Below are 20,987 nucleotides of genomic sequence, written 5' to 3'. Positions count from 1 at the left end.
GTTGATGATTTCGTTTTTAGTGAAGTGCATCATAACTCAGTATTTGAGGGCTGCGGATCAGTAAAGGTAAGGACGTTTTAGTTTTTTGACTCTGCTTCGTAGGTTATGTCTATGTCGTCTACCTAGATAATTGCAGTGTGGTACATTTATGCAAACCAGTCGGAGTCTTGGGAGCCGAGAGTGGATCCAAGGAGTTTCCTTGGAACTTACCTCCCGCGATGGTCCCCCGGTTAACACAATCCGATGGATATCGTCGCCTTACAGAGGCATTGACCCGGAAATTGTTGGGCTGCTTGAAGCTGACAGTGACCAGCTAAAAAACCGTATAACTCAAAGATGTTACATATATCTTCTTATTTAAATGTTTAAATTATCCTTGTACCCCTATAATAATAAATAAAACTACTGTATTGTTTATTTAATGCTCAATTGTCATACGTTATAATATAATCAGTTAAAACCTTAATTTCTCTAAATATCTTTTTACAGTAAGAACCTGCTTTTAAGTATTTTTTATCCAATATTCACTCTTTATGAAACAGTTGCATTTGACTCAAAATGAAGTCTTTCCAAAATTCTAAAAATTGGATACTTCGCAAAGAACTCAATTTTGTCTGGTTGCAGTTAGGTGTCAAGATGAGTACAAAAGACTTAATTTTGAGTTATTTCGTTTTTCCGTGCATGTCTCAGAATCTTGAATGTTTTTTTTTCTAAATAAAACTGCAAGATTCTAGATATTTGCAAGATCATGTTGCATTTTTCGTAACAGATTGTAGCCTTGCAAAAAAATGAAATACAATGCGTTTTTAACAATCAATAATGGTGTGTTTTGGCGTGTTGCATTTTTCGCAACATTTTTTACTTTTGGTTGTAAAACCTTAAAACTTATTCTAAGTTTAAAATTTCGAAAATTTTCCCAAGGATTGTGAATTATAAGAAAGCTTCACATATTAGTCACTTGAGCGCATATTAGATACGTGCCCATTTGATGGAAAAATGTTAATATTTAATTGTTGCTGAAATATTTAACGAACACAGGGTGTCGACTCAATGAAGAAAACCAAATTCCCTGATTTTTCAGTGATTAAAAAGAAAATCCAGCCACGGTACACAGCAAAAAAATAATTTTGATATTACATCAAAGTGGATGCACTACAATCATGTCGAAAATTTCATGTAATTTTTATGACCACATAAATAAACAAATGCAGTAAAAGCAGCGTAATGTCAGTTCATGCATTGTATTGATGATAATTTTGTCCTTTTTAGCAAGTAATATTACACCATATTTTCGACATGATTGTAGTGCATCCAGTTTGACGTAATATCAAAATTATTTTTTTGCTGTGTATCTACATGGTTTTATCAACACGACCTCATCAGCAATTAATTTCCTTAGATATGTACTACCCAACAAACAATTCTAGCTGCTGACCAGCCTATAAGGCACAAATTAGCAGCATAAGGAAACTTTTGGCTGTATTAGCTAGTCTGCAGCCAAAATTGTTAGTTGGGTAGTGCTTTCTGGACATTTTGTCATGATATACCACAATGTCTGGACCTCTAACCCATGAAGAGTGGTCCAGTACACTCTCAAATTGAATAAAGCGTTTGATACATTTCATAGGATGCAAAAAAGACATAAATCGCGTGTTGCCAAAAACGGGATGGCACCGCAATTTTCTAAATTAACAAATTGTAAACACCAGGGAATCAGTTCAATTCATGATAAATAGTGATGTGTGGAGGAAACTGCAACTATCTCGATATCAATCTACAAACAATGCTTCCTTAATCGCTTAAAGTTTGCAGCAAATTTACTCGATTAACTTCATGATATGAGAAGAGGTCCTTGGCATGGCGATTTTCTCACCCTTAGAAGATGCAGTGTTGAAAATATTCACCTAGCAAACTTTTCCCTTGTTGAGCTTCGTGAAATATCGTGAACATTTTCAATCAACGCTAGGAGCAAAAATTTACATAAATCTCCTACATCTTGCATATGAAACACTTGTCTTTAATCCCTTTATAATTGTCTCCCTTGAGTACAATTTGAGACCCAGCTGCACAAGAACATTATTCCGGATAATACGCTTAACAATACGCTAATTTATGGGCAGATTCCTATGATGGGAAATCGTAAAAACAACGCTTTCACCTTCAAAATTCAGCAGCTTAATTTCCAAGCTTCCAATGAAGAACTAGAATACTGAATAACGCCACTCTATGCTGTCGAGGCAATGTTAGTCTACGTTTCTTGAATCATTATTCAATCATAAAAGTGCTATTCCAAGGCTATTATCTTAAATACTAATTTAGTTTATTCCCTGAGCTAGTCAGGCTGTCAAGAACACAATAAGGAACAAGAACTACAAGTGATCAGAAAAAAAAAATCATCTTCTTCTCTTAACTCTTTACCAGTCGTGAATTTGTTGAAAAGCGCTCCAATGCGCCCAAAGGATCTACGTCAGACGTAATCAGTCGTAACATCTATTAAGAGACGCACATACCCATTTAGAGGATATATTTGGCATCAAATAACAACGTCTAGTGTCTACGGATATAGATTTTTTTTATCAACCCTCAGGATCTCATTTTAACTCAGGAATGTATCAACATCCAGTAGGAGCTGAATTTATATTAGGCGCAAAATCATTAAAATACCCTTTTACTTTAGTAAATCTTGCTCAACTCAAGCATTGAGCAACCACAAATTCGTAACTCTATTTAAAATTTTAAACCATCCTCAAACTACACCGAGTAATTAAGTTGTTTGAACTAGCAAAGTTTGACATACTTCTGTGATCAAGAAATATTTCCCTGAATTTCAATGACATTCCCTGCGATTCCTTGATTTTCCATGTTCAAAAATGAATTCCCTGATTTCCCAGGTTTTTTTTTTCAGGCAGTCGACACCCTGAAACAATATTTGATGCATTATCGTTTATGCTCTTGAGCAGTTCCACACCAAATGACGATTCGATGGGCCTCTCCCTTAGGTCAGTCGAGTCAGTAATGGTGCAGCTATAAAGTTAGATCATTCTGGAGTTGGCTGGGTTCCATTCCCGGTTCGATCTAGGAATTTTTGGGTTGAAAATTGTCTCTGGACATAGAATATTATTGCACTTGCCAATTATAATTATACTATTGCAAAAATGATACAGGAAGGCTCTCAATCAATAACTGTGGATGTGTTCAGCAGGAGCTTCCAGGATAATTAGATAGAAGCTTTTCGAGCAGGTCTGAAAAAAATAACAAATGTTGTCAGAAGAAGCTTCCGGAGAAAGCTAAAAGCCATTCTGGCGGTATACGGAAGAAACCTCCAGGATAAGTTGGAGGAATCTTCAGGTGGAAATCGTAAGAAACATCGTAGTAAACCTGGAACTAGATTCCGGGGATAGATTGCATAAACTTCAGGGTCCAGTGACCAGATGATGTTTAGAAATTTATTTTTCAAATTGTTCACTTATTTACTTTTGTAGAACGATCCTGCATCATGTAATTTAAATATTTTGATTTCCCGCAGAAGGTTGAATTCCGCCCAGAATTTTTTTTCCTTGCTGTGAACCAACTTCTATAAGTAGTTTCTTCCATTTACTCCGAGACGAACTCGAAAAATCTTCAAAAAACGACCCAAGATGTATGGCTGGAACGTGTGTGTGTGTGTGTGTGTGTGTGTGTGTGTGTGTGTGACAGCTAAAAAACTGTCAGTTCAACTGTGAACCGTCAAAACCTATCGGTAAACAAAAACTAAAAATCAACTGACTGCAGCTGTCTCATGAAAAATATTAATTTTCTAATTTGATTATTGATGTCTGTGTTAGGGAAGTTCGTTTTCTCGACCGATTTCCTTCCATCCAAAAGTGCTTTTGATCATCAGTTTAGATGCCTTCATGAAATTAATGTCTTTGTTAGAGATACCTCCACGATACTTCACCAACTACATTTGAACATCGGGTCGACGTACAATTACACGACTTTTTCGACATGGGTGAACATCATCGTTTTCGATAAGATATTGCACCATATTTTTTACTGTGTAGAAATAAGAAAACTCGCACACTCACCTCTAGCAGGTCCGTTTTCCGCACGCAAATGTCCGATTCCTTCCAGGTCCAGCTGATAAAGATTTACACCGAACAGCAACTTCCGGTCGATTCGATTCAACGGCGCACACACTAACACACTTATTCGCAGGAAAAACTACGACTCACGGTGACGGATGGAACATGGCCATCCCTCGGGCACCCGAGGAAAAGGTCGATGGTGTGATCCTTTGTCTACTCCGGTCTCCGGTCCGATATCCCACCTACTTTCACAAATCACGTGTTATCTTCTTCACTTTAAATGACACAATTTTTCCCTTCTTTTTCCTTGGGTTGCGCCAGACGGCGACGCGAACTCGACGTCAGACACCAAAAACTCGAGCGCTTTCTTCTTCTTCTTCAACCAATTCTTCGAAACTTTTCACGACGGATTTTCGGGGTGGCCCACAGCCCACACCAACACTCGACTCTTTCTTCTCGCTTGTCAAAATCGATACTCGGAATGACTCACTATACTTGTACAGAATATTTGGGAAGGTTGTGTTTCCCTTCTCCGAAAGGATCCTATCGCGATTAGTTGATGGTTGATTTCTTTAATCCAGTCGCTTGATTCTCTTCATGATGGGTTGTTGAATTTTATAAAACGGCAAGAACATCACACCACAAAAGCACAAAGATTCAAATCCCACCACGGAGAGGATGCTGATGGTATTGTGTAACCATTTCGGTTTCCTTCCTCGCCACTGTATGAGCCTCAACAGCTCCTAGCTGCTAGACACATAAAACACGTAGAACACACTGCACTACAGGATGAAGAAAAGGGGAAAAAACGCGAACACAGTCGCAGATATGAGAAAAGATGCAACGAAGAACTGGAAATTAACAGTGCAGATGCCGAAAACCGAAAATAATTTACTACGTTTCAGTGCACTCGTTCGGTTTTCGTCGGGGTCAGAGGTGGAAAATAGCACAGGATATTCCTACCACCCACCACTGCACCAGTTCCGATGAATATGTTTTCTTCTCCTTCTATTGTCTTTGCCGTTCACTTTAGCAAATAAAACTTGAAGATTTTTCCGACCAAGAAGATGTCTCATGGTTTGTACATCCGTTGCCGTTTATTATGACTGCCTACGTAGAATCAAAAGTCAAGTCAAGCCGACCAAGACCAACGGAAGAGACGAATATCGATGAAAATTACATACTCTTTCTGAGACTGGGTGGATCGAGCGTGTCATTGTCATCGTCGTCGTAGGTCGCTTCGTTCGTGTGTCAGTTAATGGGGAGACGTCCCACACTTATACCACCGTATACCGAATGTTTAGCTGTGAGCTGCAGGGTTGCAGGTGTGTTCGCGAGTTTGAATCAGCTGTGCGCCACCCTGGAGTGTAAGGTTTTTGGGGAAAGAATACAGTTTCAGGTCTGAAATCAAAGCCCACATATTCAAAGCAACGAAAACATCTGGTAGGGATTTCTGTGAGAATTAGGGATTTTAAGAAGGTAGAACTATTGCAATCGTTGGTCCTAACATTGTTAAATGTTTGTAGAACTTGTACTTTGCAGATACTACTTAAATTGGAAAATGTGCAGGCTTATCCAGGTTTCCCACATTTTTCAACAGATAGGGGAAATGGATGTAATGTCGGCCTAAATGTCCCTAATTTGGGCCCATACATAAATTCAGCAATCGACTAAATTTTCAATAGTGACCAAAAATATCCACTAGTACCGTCCCAATGATGCGTTCATCTAGATAAAATTCATAAATAGCAGATTTTTAGCGATGGGCCCAATCTTAGACATTAGAGCCATTTCCCCTAGTAAAAATAATTGTATTGAGCGTTCAGATTCACATGAGATTGTTACGTGTACTATCGGAAACTGCTAGGTGGTGTTACGTTTTGATGTTAATCATAAATAAATATGCTATGCTCACGATTAGTAAGGCTGACAATGTGTAAAAACGTATCAGCGTGTAGGCCATATAGCTATAATAATAGCGCTCAGCTCTGCCGCACCACTTGACAGCAGAAAGCAAGCAATAAGTTTCTTGCTAACGGACCGCGAACCGGTTATCAGCTCAGGCGAAGTGTGACGTTTGTACTTCCGCAGCTGAAAAAGAAAAGGAGAAAACGGGAGGAGACAGAAGCCACCGACTGCGAGAGAAGGAGTATATCGTCAGAACGTGTGCATCGAATCGTCCCATCGTATGGGAAGCGTTTATCGCGAGTGCGGAAATCGCAGTGCATAAATGGTACATCCGTCCGTCCGTCGGGAAATTGCACTAGGTGCAGACAATCGTTGTTGCTACGCTTTGATCTGCTCAGCGAACACATCCACCGGAGGCAAGCAAGAAAAGTGCGTGTCAGATCGTCTCGTCGCAAGAGAAAACCGCGAGAAGTGCGTATCGCAAGTAAAATCGTGCGGCATCGGGAGTCGCAGCGGTCGCACCGTCGTCGTTGGCCTGTGGAAGCATACCAGGTGCGGACTTGCACTTTCACCGCCAATAGAACCGCAAGAGCACGTGGAAGAACGTGAATCGTGAACGGACCAAACACACCAGCCGGTCTCACGTACAGCTGACACGGCAAGAGACGACGAAACCACCCCAACTACAATCAATCTCAACGACACGGTTGAAGAATCCGACGCTGACGTCATTAGTAAGTCTAATTGAGTATTTGAACGAAGTCTGAAGCTAATTCCCACAATCCCGACAGACGGCAGCACGAGTGAGTTCAACGGTGTAGGTAACGGATAACGGGTGCAGCCAACGGTTCTGTTCCGCCAGAACACCTGAATCAAGTCAGAAGGGCCCCAACGGGTGAGTTATATTGACCGGTTGGATCGGAACACAGTGCTAATGTGCAAATCCTCCTTAGGGCTCTTTTTTCGGAGTTTGTTTGGCAGACTGTCTGAATCGACTCGTTTCCAAGCACAAACCATCGGATCGGTACTACGAATTGGCATACATTGCATCCAACTGCTGGTTAGGAGTACCAGCGAGCGAGGAAAGTAGACCGATAGCCGGTGAAGTGACTTGGGAACCAGTGAGACCGGTGTCTTCTCCGTGATCTCATCCTACCTGGTCGGCAACGCGAGCTTCTACGGATGGAAACCAATCCACTGCGTTGTGACCGGGATGAAGTGCGATGGCCTACCCACACATCGCTTCGTGAGATTCATCTAGCGTGGCTGGCTGGTCGAATGGTAGTGGCAGCGGCACGGGGCGGCAACTGAGAAGCAGTCTGGTGAGCGAATTATCTATATTACTCTTAAGCCAAGCTTTGAGACCAGTAGAACAAGGCAGGGTAGATTATAGGAGAGAGGTTGTGTTTGTTATCTAAGATGAATAAAAACTAAATATCTTAAAAGTATTCAGCTTAGTGAGTGCGCTTTTGGAACATAGCCGGAACGACCCGAGATTTCACATCCCCCTCGGAGGTTTTCATTACAGTGGTTACGCAATTTGGATGTTTATACAATTTACAGTCAATTATATTATATGCTTAAAGGGTGATACGGTCAAAATTTGGTCAAGGGAAAACGCGTGTAAATCGGTGAAATCGTTTATTTGAAAAATCAAATTAAATTTCTTTTTCAAGTTCAATTAGTATAAAATTCAGGAAAAATATTCAGTTAGGCTTCCGCTTTTCCAAATCCGAATTGCCGGGCCTTACGCTTGATCCCCTGCCATCAGATTTTGTACAGCCACCTTGTCCACCTTCTTCGCCGCAGAAAGCCAGTTTGCCTTGAACTGCTGCTCGCCCTTAGCAGTTTTTTTGGTCTTCTTTAGGTTCCGCTTGACAATAGCCCAGTATTTCTCAATTGGACGGAGCTCTGGCGTGTTGGGAGGGTTCTTGTCCTTGGGAACCACCTGCACGTTGTTGGCGGCGTACCACTCCATGACCTTTTTACCGTAATGGCAAGATGCCAAATCCGGCCAAAACAGTACGGAACAACCGTGTTTCTTCAGGAAAGGCAGCAGACGTTTATTCAAACACTCTTTCACGTAAATTTCTTGGTTGACAGTCCCGGAAGCTATGAAAATGCTGCTTTTCAAGCCACAGGTACAGATGGCTTGCCAAACCAGATATTTCTTTGCGAACTTTGACAGTTTCATGTGCTTGAAAACATCTGCTACCTTTCCCCTTCCTTTTGCCGTATAAAACTCCTGTCCCGGAAGCTGCTTGTAGTCGGCTTTGACGTAGGTTTCGTCGTCCATTACCACGCAGTCAAACTTCGTCAGCATCGTCGTGTACAGCCTCCGGGATCGCGCTTTGGCCGTCGTATTTTGTTTATCATCGCGATTTGGAGTCACTACCTTCTTGTAAGTCGATAGTCCGGCTCGTTTTTTGGCTCGATGCACGGTTGTAGACGATACACCCAGCTTATTTGCGGCATCTCGGAGAGAGAGGTTAGGGTTTCGCTTGAAACTACCGGCAACTCTCTTTGTCGTCTCAGCGGCTTCCGGTTTTCGATTTCCCCCCGATCCAGACTTCCTGGCTGTCGACAAACGTTCCCCAAACACTTTAATTACATTTGTAACGGTTGATTTGGCAACTTTTAGCGATTTTGCCAACTTTGCGTGCGAGTAGCTCGGATTTTCGCGATGCGCGAGCAAAATTTTGATACGCTGCTCTTCTTGCTTGGACGGCATTTTGACAACTGAAGAGTGAATTCCAAAATCAAAATAGGAGCAACATTCTACACACACACACCTTCAAAATGAGGGGTGTTCAGGTTTTTTAAATGCAAAATTGAAAGAAATACGTCAAGTTGATATTGACCAAATTTTGACCGTATCACCCTTTATAGTAGGTCATACAAGTGTATCCGCATGTGTGAAAGAAACTGCAACCATCTCAATATAAGCCTACAAAAAATTTATTCGATTTATTTCATGATACGAGAAGAGGTCCTTGGCATGGCAATTTTCTTACACTTAGAAGTTCTTTTATAACTGTTTCCAAACTAAACGCTAGGGATAAAAGTTTACCCCTGCCAGTTCTCATGCATTTTACATATAATAGTGACCAAATCAAGGACCAAATAGTGACTTTATAACAATAAACAAAGTGATTATTGATCGGAAAGATATGAAATATATGGATCAGACCTTTCGTTGATTGCGACCGGTTTTGAGAAATACTATAAATTCACAACCCTCTATGACCATTTTTCAAGCTACTTTAAAATAAAACAAATGGTTGAATGAAGGATTCCATAGATTTGTTTTCGAAAAATCAGTATTGATTGAATAATCAAGAGCACGGTTCATTTCTAACCTCCATTTCCTCACACAGTACTAATTTTTCTGCTTCGATTATTTGGAAACAGACTATTTACTAAGATGAATTTAGATTCAGATCGTGAATTGTATATTACAGGGTGGCCAGTGAGTTTTCATTTTAAATGCTCGATACATATCTCAAAAATTTTCCGAGTTGTGATATTCAGTAAAAATCGAAGGTTGTTCAATGATGGCAACTAGTTTTTTTTAACCAAACCAAATGTTTTTAGTTATTTGTGAGTAATCTATCTTCATAAGCAAAAGTACAGGAAGGATTTTTAAAGCTGAAAGTATATTCAACTAAATGGGTTACTTGATATACAGGGTGTCAACTTAACGAAGGAAACAAAAATCCCTGATTTTTGAACAATTAAAAAAAAAATCCAAGTGCAGTGCCTACCCGCTTTTGGCAACACAACCCCATCAGCTATTCTTTCCTCAGATATATATTAGTGCTTTCTAGACATATTTTCATGAAATACCACACGGACCTCTAACCCATGAAGAGCGGTCCAGTACAATTTAAAATTGAATAAAGCGTTAGATAGGGTTAACTACCCCATTTCCGGTCTATTAAGCACAGCTCGCACTTAGTCTTTCTTAATCTAGCGCAGTTTAGCACCAAACGGAATGTTATTATTACTGATGGCTTCCAAATTTATTTACCTTTCCGTACGTACCGTAAGATTTGATAAAGAGATACCAATCGTTGAGATATTGTCAAAAGTCTAACACTGCTTCTTGACGCCAAACTCGGCCTACGGATTCTAAACTCGGCCTAACGCATTGCAACGCCATTGAAACGCCAATGAATTCACTTCGGCCTATCGGATGAAGATAAAAATTGATTCGGTCGGAGCGCTTCTTTTGTTTTTGGGAATAATGGGTGCAAACCTTCATATCACGCGTTCTCATTGACTTCGTTCGGTAGCTTATTAACTAAAGTATCGTACCAAACGCATAATTGACTTGTTAACTCTGAAATCATGGATTTATATGAAGTTGTCTGCTCGATAGGCCCAAAATGGGCGATTAGGCCGGAGTAGTTCTCTACCCTACATTTTATAGAATGCAAAAAAGACAGAAGTCTCATATTGCCAAAAACGGGAAGAATCTGCATTTTTTTAAATACACACATTTTAAACGCCAGGTATACAGTTCAAGCAGTAACCGGGATGTTACTATGGAAACTGCAATCATCTCAAAATAAATCTACAAAAAAGGCTTGCTTAATCGCTTAAATGTTTCAGCAAGTTCATGATCCGTTTCGTACCTTGATTTACTCACTGATACGAGAAGAAGTCCTTGGCATGGCAGTTTTCTCACCCTTAGAAGTTCTTCGTGGTTACCAGTACATCTCGATTAGCAATTTTCCCGTTTTTATCTCGGAATTTTGGAAATTTTACTTAAAAGAGAATAAGGTACAGAATATTAAGCGAATTCTCACGAGAATTTACAAGAGTACGAAGATAATTATGCAATGTGTTCCGAGAGTTTGCTGGAGGGGATTCCGCAAGTTTTTTTTTACGTAGACTACGTCTTACGGGAAGGTACTGGGGGTAAATCGAAAATCTAAAATTACGACCGTCACGAAAAGGTGTAAGGTTTTGAACGCTTATAACTTTGTCGTTTGTAGATGAATTTAAGATCCAAATACACCAATCGATAGGAAATAACTCTCATAATCTGCTACAACAAACGCTTTTTCAATTATACACAAAAACCAATTGAAAAATTTATAAATAAAAAGTGATAATTTTTGCATTGTTTTCATGAAATTAACGTTCTCCCCAAACCCAGTGTAATAATCGAGTACCATTTGGTTGCACATCGCGCTGATTGAATCTGAAAAGTTATAAAACACCGCTGCTTTTGTGCCTCAACTCATTTTCGCTTCGGACGACGGGTGAACAGGTAGTATCAGCAGTAGTATGAAGGCAGCGGTTCCTGTCAAGCGCGCAGCGTTCGAGTTTTGCACCTCGAACCTTGCGCGTCGTTCCCGTCGAGATAGGTGCAGTGCCGTCGCCTCGATGGCGCAAGCGCTCCGAAGTGGATCCACTCGATTACTTTTTCGAAAGGACATATCAGCTTTTGTTAACATCGCATTTTATCGTCGGTTTGGCGTAACTGATAGCTCACCAACGCATACTAACACCACTATATCAGGTAGGGGAAAATTTTCTCTATCTGATGGTACTGTTAGCATGCGTGGGTGAGCTACGAGTTACGCCAAATCGACGATCAAATGCGTTGTTTACAAATGCTGATTCGTCTCTTCGAAAAAGTAATCGAGAAATACTTCTTGGCTGTGTCCCAATTGTCGAGATAAATTTAACTCGTAGTTAAACGTTACATTACGAAAGTTATTTTCAATGTTAGAAAATTCCGGAAAATGATCGATTTTCAAACAGAACTCAGCCACGGTTGCCAAAATTTAACGTCTAGTCGGTCAGAAATAACGACGCTCGGATAGCAGAATAACTCCGATAACTTATCTGTCACTTTTAACCACGAGTTAAATTTAACTCGCTCATTGGGACAAGCAGAGATGCCAAATTTACAGACATGTCTGTGAATTTACAGACTTATATTTTTTTCACAGACATTTGTTTCGTTACAGACATTTACAGACTTTTGTAATCAAGTGAGAATTTTAAAATTTATTTGGTTACACTGTTTTACATCTTTAATCAAATAACAAGTGCGATGCATTTTGCAACACGCATTAGAAATTCGCGCGTTTTCAAATCACCGTGTAAAGTTGTTTATTATTTTCATGCAGTTTTAGTGCTGGACGAAGCAGCCATTTTCGCCGTGTTGTACTTGAATAAGAGTCGTAAAAATGTGGAAAAAATCGAGAAAAATCAAAGAAAACTCGAGAGGAAACCCAATAACGAACTTTTTCAAAGGATCAGGTAAGCTATAAGTTAAGGCAAATCAATATAAATCAGTAGCGTCGCGTAACCTCAGTTTTACTTGTTCACCGACTTTGAAAACAGTATTTAGAGTCAAGCTTGTAGATTCAAATCAATCTCAAAAGGCACAGGGTCTTCTAGTTTCAATGATTTGTATCCATTGGAAGCCATTTTATTAAATTTATTTAAGTTTTGAGAGTTGTTGAACAGGTAGATTGAGGTTAGGGCGACGCCACTGATATAAATACTTGCACTAATCATTATTTTGAGTTCCATGTGATTTGAGGTATCGCACGATGCATTTCGGCGCATGTTAGAATCTGTCTACTTCCCAGGGGACCCATCTGAAAGAGGCCATTGTGATCATTGGATCTAAATATGTCCACCATTGATCTTATAGTAAAATTCTAATGTGATTTTTTTTACGAATTCCCCAGTGGAATCTGGAATCCACATTTTTGTTCATATCTTCGGAACCATAATTTTGATCGAAAAAAAAACAATAGCGTTCTATGGGAATCTGAAACACATCTTCTGGAACTTGTTCCTGCTGTTCTGCGAAATTTGAATGAGTCACACTCATTCGAACTTACATACATACATATATACACATACAGAAACATTTTCCTATCCCGTTGAGGTGAGTCTATTGCTATATGCCATTCACGGTTCTTGGAACGAAATTGTGTTTTTCAAGTGATATCAAGCCTTTTGGTATAACTTGATGTACGAGAAAGGCAAAAAGGTTGGTATCAGCAAATTGTGTTAAATTTAGCCAAGTTTTTCTCCCCCAGGTGTGTAATTATTTTGCCAAATGTAATGAATACCCGCATAAACAATAACCATAAGAAGCGCCTAACCACCATTTCGGGATATCATCCCAACTTTATATGGGATGGTCGTACCATCTATGATATCGTTAGAGTATGGTACCCGTTTATTAGGGTATGTTTTTTGATATATCTTTTTTTAACTGCATTTATAAAATCGTTACAACAGTGTTAGTGTTGAGCGCCAATTCATCATACTTGGCTTCGTTGTTACAGTGCTCTCCATTTCTCAATGATCTTTTATCTTTTTTATCTTTTTTTTTATTAACTAAATTTGTAACGAAATGAGATGACTTGAACAACACAATTACATGGAGCCGTTAAAGTAAACAAGCATCTACGTCCTGAACTACTTGGATAACAATAATGTGACACAGAATTCACGAAATTACATTTTTTGTTACCAGCTGAATCTTTGTCATTGACGAAAAAATGAATGATATTTTGGCGAAGGTTTTCTTGAGAATAAAGTCTGTCAGTGACTATGTGATGAACAATTTTGTCAATATCACGCGAAGGTCTGTCAATGACAATGACAAATCTCAGCACTGACACTGATCCTGATTCATCAACACTTTTTGAGCTCGAAGTGTTTAGGATCGTACTAATAAGCTTATAAATTGCTCTTTTGATTGTCGATTTTTCCATATTTAGGTGGTGGAAAGTTGAATCTCTCATTAAGATGTGAACGACCAGTACTAAATAACTAACGGATTTCACACTACATGGAATATAAGATCGACTCAAATTTAAGTTTAAATTACTCAAACTCTAGAAAACGTAGTTTACTTGTAGACTGAGTAAAATTTTCCGAGCCTCATAACTCTTTTCGAATATGAAAAAAATCGACGAAAAATCTACTCATTCTAGAAGTAAACACTCAAAGAATAAATCACATATCCAATGGAAAATATTTATCAGAATTTCACATAATTTTCTTGTGATATCATAATTGAGAATCGCACTACAAAATATAATGAACCTTATGTGTGAAATGAAACTTAAGTGATTTATCATATACAACTCATGTGATCACATGAATGTTATGTGAAATTCAGATAGATATAATTGGTTTTGTTAATGTAGAAATGTAATGTGCATTCCAAATGGAAACTACATGAAAACTTTTTTCCGTGTATTAATTTCATATGTACATCGAGATGTTGCTCCTATTACAAAACAAATTCATGTAAAATCTCGTAAAGTTTTACTCAGTCTATGAGTTTACTACATTTTCAAGAATATGATCAGTGTTAGCAAAATCATCAATCAAATAATATTTTTCCGCTCTCATACGCTTTCAATATCACGTGTGATATTGGATCAAAATATCATGCTTGATATTGACTTTATAAGCTCCTTTGATATTGCGAGACTATTCACAGCATGCAAAAATCAAGCTAAGAGTTGACTCGACACAAAAATGATTCCGTTGCACATCGTTTTCTTAGAAAGAGATAGCATACCCGAGAAAAGTCTGAGATCAAATTGTAAACTAAATTTGATGTTGTGATTTCGCTGATAATGGTTGCTGTCGTTTTGGTCGTTTTAACGGTTAAAATATAAATATTGAGAGCAAAAATATCTTCCTGTGACATCACATTGAAAACTATTGCTGCTATCAGTGAGAGCAAACTGAAAACTAAATTTGATGTCCATTTTTCCTGTTGATAACAAAATAAGTATTAATTTTTATGTTATGCTAATACAATGTATTAACAATTTTTTAATTTTTGAAGAGCAAATGTACATCAAAATGAAAACAAAATTTGGTATCAAATTTGTCAATTGCGTAAAATGAAATCAAATTATGATTTCAGTTTGATGTTGATATCAAAACTTGATTTCAATTTGCTGTCATTTTGATGCTGGACTTTGCTCGGGTAGTTTGCTATCTCTTTTTAATCTTCACCGATGTTCGTATCTGCCATCGGGACTGCTGCAAGCCGTTATAAAATTTTGGGTTGCAATTCATTAAACTCAATCTCACCACAGTTTGGTGAGATTTGCAGTTGATGAGTTTGCCTAGCTTGATTTTCCGAGCTGCGATATCACAGCTTGCAAATCAACCGCAGATAATTTTTTGATATTTTTCCAACACTGAATATGAGTGCACTAATCTCAACTTAGGGTCGACCTCATTTGTCATGTAATCGTAATTTATCTTTGCATCCCCCATTCTTTGGATGCATTCCCAACTCTAATTAGGTTCAGTTCGTTAAGGAATTTTGTGCTCGAACATGACTTTTACTGACACTTAAAATTTCGCATCTATTTCATGACCCCTACGCCCCCCCTCCCCCCCCCGTCATACGCAAAACTTCTGCTAATTTTATGCAGCCCAACTACACATATTTTTGAAATTCACAGACATTTCTGAAATTCAGACATTTTTCGCAGACTTCTAGAAAAAATATCTGGCATCTCTGCTTGCAAGTAACATTAGAGACCAAATGCCAAATGATACATGTGCGTCCGCGAACGAAATCTAAAAAAAAACAGCAATATTTAGTATTTTTTTTGCTCAATCGGTAGATTAAAGATGTACCGGGAGCCTATTGGGAGGATTTATGGCTAATACTGCAAAATTGTGCACTCCGTTTTTGTGTGTGCATTTTTTTTTAGCGTTTTGAAGTCGAATCGCTGTGGAAACCTTATTTCTGATCAATCTCATTACCACATAAAAATTTCAAGAGTATAGCAGCTCTCACAAAACTTATAACAAAGAAACTGGAACTTAACGTTTGCTGCAGTGCAGTACACAAGGAGTTTAAATTTCATGAGTGATGTCATAACCGTCCAAGATTTGTGCCCTAGAAATCTTGAAGTGATAGGGAATATCAGCCATCATTACGGTCATTGTTGGACGCTTCGAAGAATCACCTGAAGAAAGCCTTACTCATATCTGATTGTAATTTAGGAGCCAAATGTTATAGAATATGTATTCACATTTAGAAATCTATAACTTATTTAGTTTATTAATTTTATACTATGTATTGATATTCGAGTATGAATAACTACTTTCCCCATAAGAAACCACGGAAGGGTTAACTTTACTCTCTTTATTCATACGGCACAATATTTGCAACAACTAAATGTATGGTTACAGACAAGAAAATACAGTCAACTCTCTACAACTCGATATCGAGTTATAGAACCGTAGTAAACATTAATTTCTTAGCATTTCGATGGTCCCTCCAATATCGAGTTGTAGAGAGTTTTGATATTATAGGATCTTACAGAAGCACACGTTTACAATAAGCTGACAAAATCCAAATTGTGTGAGTTTTATATCAAAATTTTCGAGTATCCCGAATTAAGGAAACATTAAGAATCCCCGAAAGTTCATTACATTGATGGCGAAGATAGTCATACCACTCACAGGTGGCAACAGTACATTTTTTGCAAAACCATCGTCCAGAGCAAAATAAAACAGCCAGCACACGGGCGGTCGTATATTTCTACATTAAAAGCAAACGCGGAGATGGAGAATAAGAAAAATGTCGTAGCCCATTATTTTTCAAACAGTTTATTGAAATTACATTTTAGCTGCAAGCTTGCGTGTGACAGTAAATTATTAACTCCCATATTTTCGCATAATTTTAACATCTAAGCTTATGAGTGGTTAGTATTCGTTCTTATTTTATAATTCCGTGCAATAAACCTCAAATAAATGCTATAATTAGCCAGAAATCAACAAAATTCTACTTGTCTGCTTCATTGTGCGCAAATGTTCTGTCGCTTGCAGAAAACAGTTTAGAAATGTCATGACATTTTTTTCCGCTTCCAGTTTGTGTTTGTACGTCTTTTCTATGGTCATTGCGCAAAGTATCAAATGTTAAGGAAAAAAAAAGTTAAACTCCAGTACTCGTGCCACCACTGATACCACTAGCTCAAGAAAGACTGTTGCAGTTGAATCAGAGTATACTTACCAAATTAGTTGATGAGTAATAATTCCTTAAAAAATGCATTTGAACCTACCAAATGAAACTAAAACCTCACACACCGAAGTGGCGTGACTTTCAACACTCGCAAATGATTCAAACGCATACACGAACCCTGGCCAGCACACGAATTCGACGTATTCGCGTTGTTCTGTTTGCAGTTTGTGCGATTACCCACAACCCATAACAAACACCGAACTGGACGTCGCGCGACTACGAAACCCTGAATAAACTCTCGTTTTCTCGCGTGTATGTTGTTCACTTCTTGATTAACATTTTACGTCCATAAACGGCACGTTGTAGTTGTCTGGGTATGTGCGCTTGTTTCAGTAATAATGCAGTTTTATAAGGTCGAATGTTTATTAAATTCTTCCTTCCTTTGACTTTGGTTCTTCTTTCTCAAGTCGGTGTGGTTTTGTTTTGAAGCAATCTCGGAATCATTTTCCATTTTTATTGCTTCTTCAATTTTGCACTCTTTTGTTGTATGCAAGTAGATATGTGTGCGCTGTTTGGTTGGATAGAGTTTTCACTACTGTTATTATTATTATTAAGTAGGTACACTGGCGCTGCTGACTGATGCCTTTGCCCCTCAATGTTCTTCACGCACTGATAATTTTTACGATTTTGCAGTAAAGAAAAAATTTCCATTGGTAGGTAGATATCATGCACTATTTTCCAGTTTCGCTATTGCCACACACACAGCATTCTTCTGTCGTTTGAAGGGGAAAATTTTGCAATGGGAAACTGATGGCTGCCAATGTGTAAATTTCAATTCAATTTCACTACTCCACAATAAAAAAAAATATTACCGTTTTTTCACACAACGTAAAAACCAATCATTATTCCAATGTTTTGATTGGAAACGTCAGAAGGAAAACATTCGTTCTGAAATCGAAGCAGCCATCGGCCATCATCGAATTAAAGATGGAAGAGAGAAACAGGGATACAGAAGGCAAATGAAAAAGTTGCCTAACACCTACTTAGCACATTGATTCCGAACGGAAAACACCACCAAATCACACTGCAGAACACGACGAACAATTTTCCGCACGGATCGTCCACGGGAAACGCAGTTTTTCAGGCAAAATTTACAATTTTCATCACTCGCAATCGAAACGCGACGAACCCGATCTGAACCAGCGAAAAATAATGATGCGGACAAAGTACTTTACACTCTAGCTGTAGTTGACGATGAACTTCACTTCGATTTGACGATATATCTCGCCCACAATGAAACAAAAACGACCACACTACGCCAAAGCGAACGACTGCTATTTGTTGTTGCGATGGTAGAAGTAACGCGTCATTTACAAAACAGTCGAAGGAAAATCCACCTTCAGTCCAGTCAGTTTTGAGCGAATGAGTTGCACAAAACAGCAGCAGCTGGCAAGAAATCGTTTGAATGTGTGAAAGCAAAGGTTCTGTTTTGGTTTAGTTTTGACTGATACACACACCCACACAATCGAACGCGAATGAGCAGAAGATAAAAACAAAGTATATGCTTGCCAACGTAACGAAAACAATAATCTGACAGTTGTACATCGGAACAAAATTTGTTATAATGCACGAAGCAAAAACAAACCTTATTCCTATACACGGTAACCGCAAAATACTCAATAATGACTACAAGTAAGCATTTTAGAGGGAGACTGGGACTACCCATTAAATAAGTAAAATTATTACCCATTTATGAGTATTTGTTACTCAAAAATGAATACTTACAACTTAGAGCAACCGTACCAGTCGTTGCCATTTGCGGCACTATTTTACTTACGCACAGCGTTTCCATTTTGGCTTAATCACTCCTCTCCACACCGGTCGTTGCTATCAGAGTCATAATTTAAGTTACCGTTTTCCACACCGGCAAAACAATCTTTTGGCGTTTATTCAAAATAGCAACCGTCTGATGCGTTGCTACCGGGTTGCTAAATTTATGAACTCACTACTTCCCAAGGTGCGGATTGCTATTTCCCACAATAGCAACCCCCGGTACGCAAATAGCGTTATGGTAGAGATTGATAAATGTGCCTTATTTACTCATTGGTACGGTTGCTCTTAGTTTTGTAGTTGTAATTACTCATTAATGAGTAAAATTTTACTCATTTAATGGCTACTCCCAGTTTCCCTCGAAAATGCTTACTTTGTAGTCATTATTGAGTATTTTGTGGTTACCGTGTATATAGGTTAACCTAGAGTCGGTGTATAATCGATGTGCGGTATAAGAGGTGAGGAGAAACGAAACTAGTTGACTCTTTCATTCTGACGGTGCTCTTATGCAACAACAGACGTGACGTCACGTCTGTTGCTGCACGCGAGAACGAAAGAGTCCACTTAGTTTCCTTTCTCCTCACCTCTTATACCGCACATCGGGTGTATAATGAGTCACGCCAAGAGTGAAGCCAAGTCTACCTATTGAACTGTCAAACCGGCTACCTATCGTGCAAAGTAAACAAACATTACGATGCTATGAAAGGTCCACGAAAGGTATTGCAATAAAATATAAAATAAAATTGAAGAAATGATCATAAACACGCAGGGACCATTAAATTTACATGCGATACGTTTGGTAATGATCAGTTATGGTAATTTCTATTATTTTTTGATAAGATTATTTGACAAAATCACTGATATAATGATTCACTACAGCTGCTATTTTTTGTTCTCGCTAGAAGTCATTTGAAGCTGATGTAGAAATCTTCTGTTGCCAAGTGAAAAGAAAGGGAATCCTTCGAAAACCGTGATGCGAGTTCAACTGTTTATCTCTTGGCGTGACTCATTATACACCGACTCTAGGTTAACCCAATGAGGGTAACGAGACACACTAAAAAAATAACACACATTTTTATTGACAAATTTCCATGTCAAATTCCACATGAATGAACAGAATCCACCCAGAAGCACACATTAAATTTATGAGTCAAATGAATTGTATGTGTGGTTACACACACACTTAAATTTTTTCGCCGAGATTCCAACAGCCGAATAGTTCTGCAATTTATTTTGCTGAGATTCAGCAAAACAATTGCCGAGACTCAGCTAACAAATAAGATTTTGCTGAGACATCAGCTAACAAATAGATATTTTGCAGAGATATCAGCAAAATTAAATGCCGAGGTAATCGGCTGTTGAAGATTTTACCGAGCTAGATTAAGTGTGCATGGCTTTTATGTGTACACATATTATGTATTTTTTGATATATATCTTTATTTGAGAGATTTTTAGCCATAGGCTAGTTCATCTCTACACACAGAAAACAAAAATTGTATCAATAAATATAACGCCTTTTTAAATTGAAAGTTTCAAAAAATCCGTAGTTTCATCTACGAAAACATTTAACACTAGATGAATCCTTTTGGATTGAAAGTGTTTCTTTCAGTTTCGACTTGTAATTCTTAAGTGAAATTTTTCAAAAGAAAAGTTGTTTAACTTTCAAAAATATGTCTTTACAGCACGTTTTCACTGGCAGCACTGAGCCTTCATTTGCCGCCTTTTCCGGTAGACAAAACTACATTGCGAAGTTGGCCGTCTACTGCAGAAAGTTGGTTCAAAAAACAAAAAAAAAGTAAGTTAAAATCTGTTGGAATCATTGTTGGTTTCACGAATTTGTTTATTATGACAATTATTTTCCTAACAGAACTCCCATCCAACGAACTACTTTCCCGAAGTAGGACATTTGTGGAAATGGATTTCGAGCTTCCTGGAGGATTTGGAAACGCAGCGACATCCTCCAAAGAGGTAAGAAGCTGGAATATTTAAATGTGAGTTTTTTGTTTGTTGCAACTAAGTGTTATTTTAGATTCCACAATAATAAAAAACTGCGATCTGCATTGCAAACCACCTGTTATAACGTTCCGGTAAAACTGATGGAATGAACTCGCCGTATCAGCTAAAACAATAGATCTAATTTGGCTATTCTGCTGGGAAAAATGAGCAAGTTTACAAGAACCTCCATCCTTGGA

At 38.4% G+C, this 20,987-nt stretch overlaps 1 protein-coding gene across 1 annotated transcript in view; it reads right to left on the bottom strand.

The window, feature by feature from the left end:
* LOC135699730 (myotubularin-related protein 4) overlaps positions 1-18,226 on the bottom strand; it is a 94,297-nt gene extending 76,071 nt beyond the window's left edge. The window contains exons 1-2 of the mRNA XM_065220026.1: positions 18,009-18,226; positions 4,068-4,849 (exon numbers count right to left, since the gene is read on the bottom strand). The gene's annotated coding sequence lies outside the window, so the exon portion shown is untranslated. The remainder of the gene's footprint in view (positions 1-4,067; positions 4,850-18,008) is intronic.
* Between the last annotated feature and the right edge of the window lie 2,761 nt (positions 18,227-20,987).

Source organism: Ochlerotatus camptorhynchus, unplaced genomic scaffold (assembly GCF_037179485.1).
Source record: "Ochlerotatus camptorhynchus isolate MF236.1 unplaced genomic scaffold, CSIRO-AGI_Acam_v1.1 ptg000114l, whole genome shotgun sequence".
NCBI lineage: Eukaryota > Metazoa > Arthropoda > Insecta > Diptera > Culicidae > Ochlerotatus > Ochlerotatus camptorhynchus.
The sequence above is the reverse complement of the archived record's forward strand: the minus strand, read 5'-3'. Positions and strand labels throughout refer to the sequence as shown.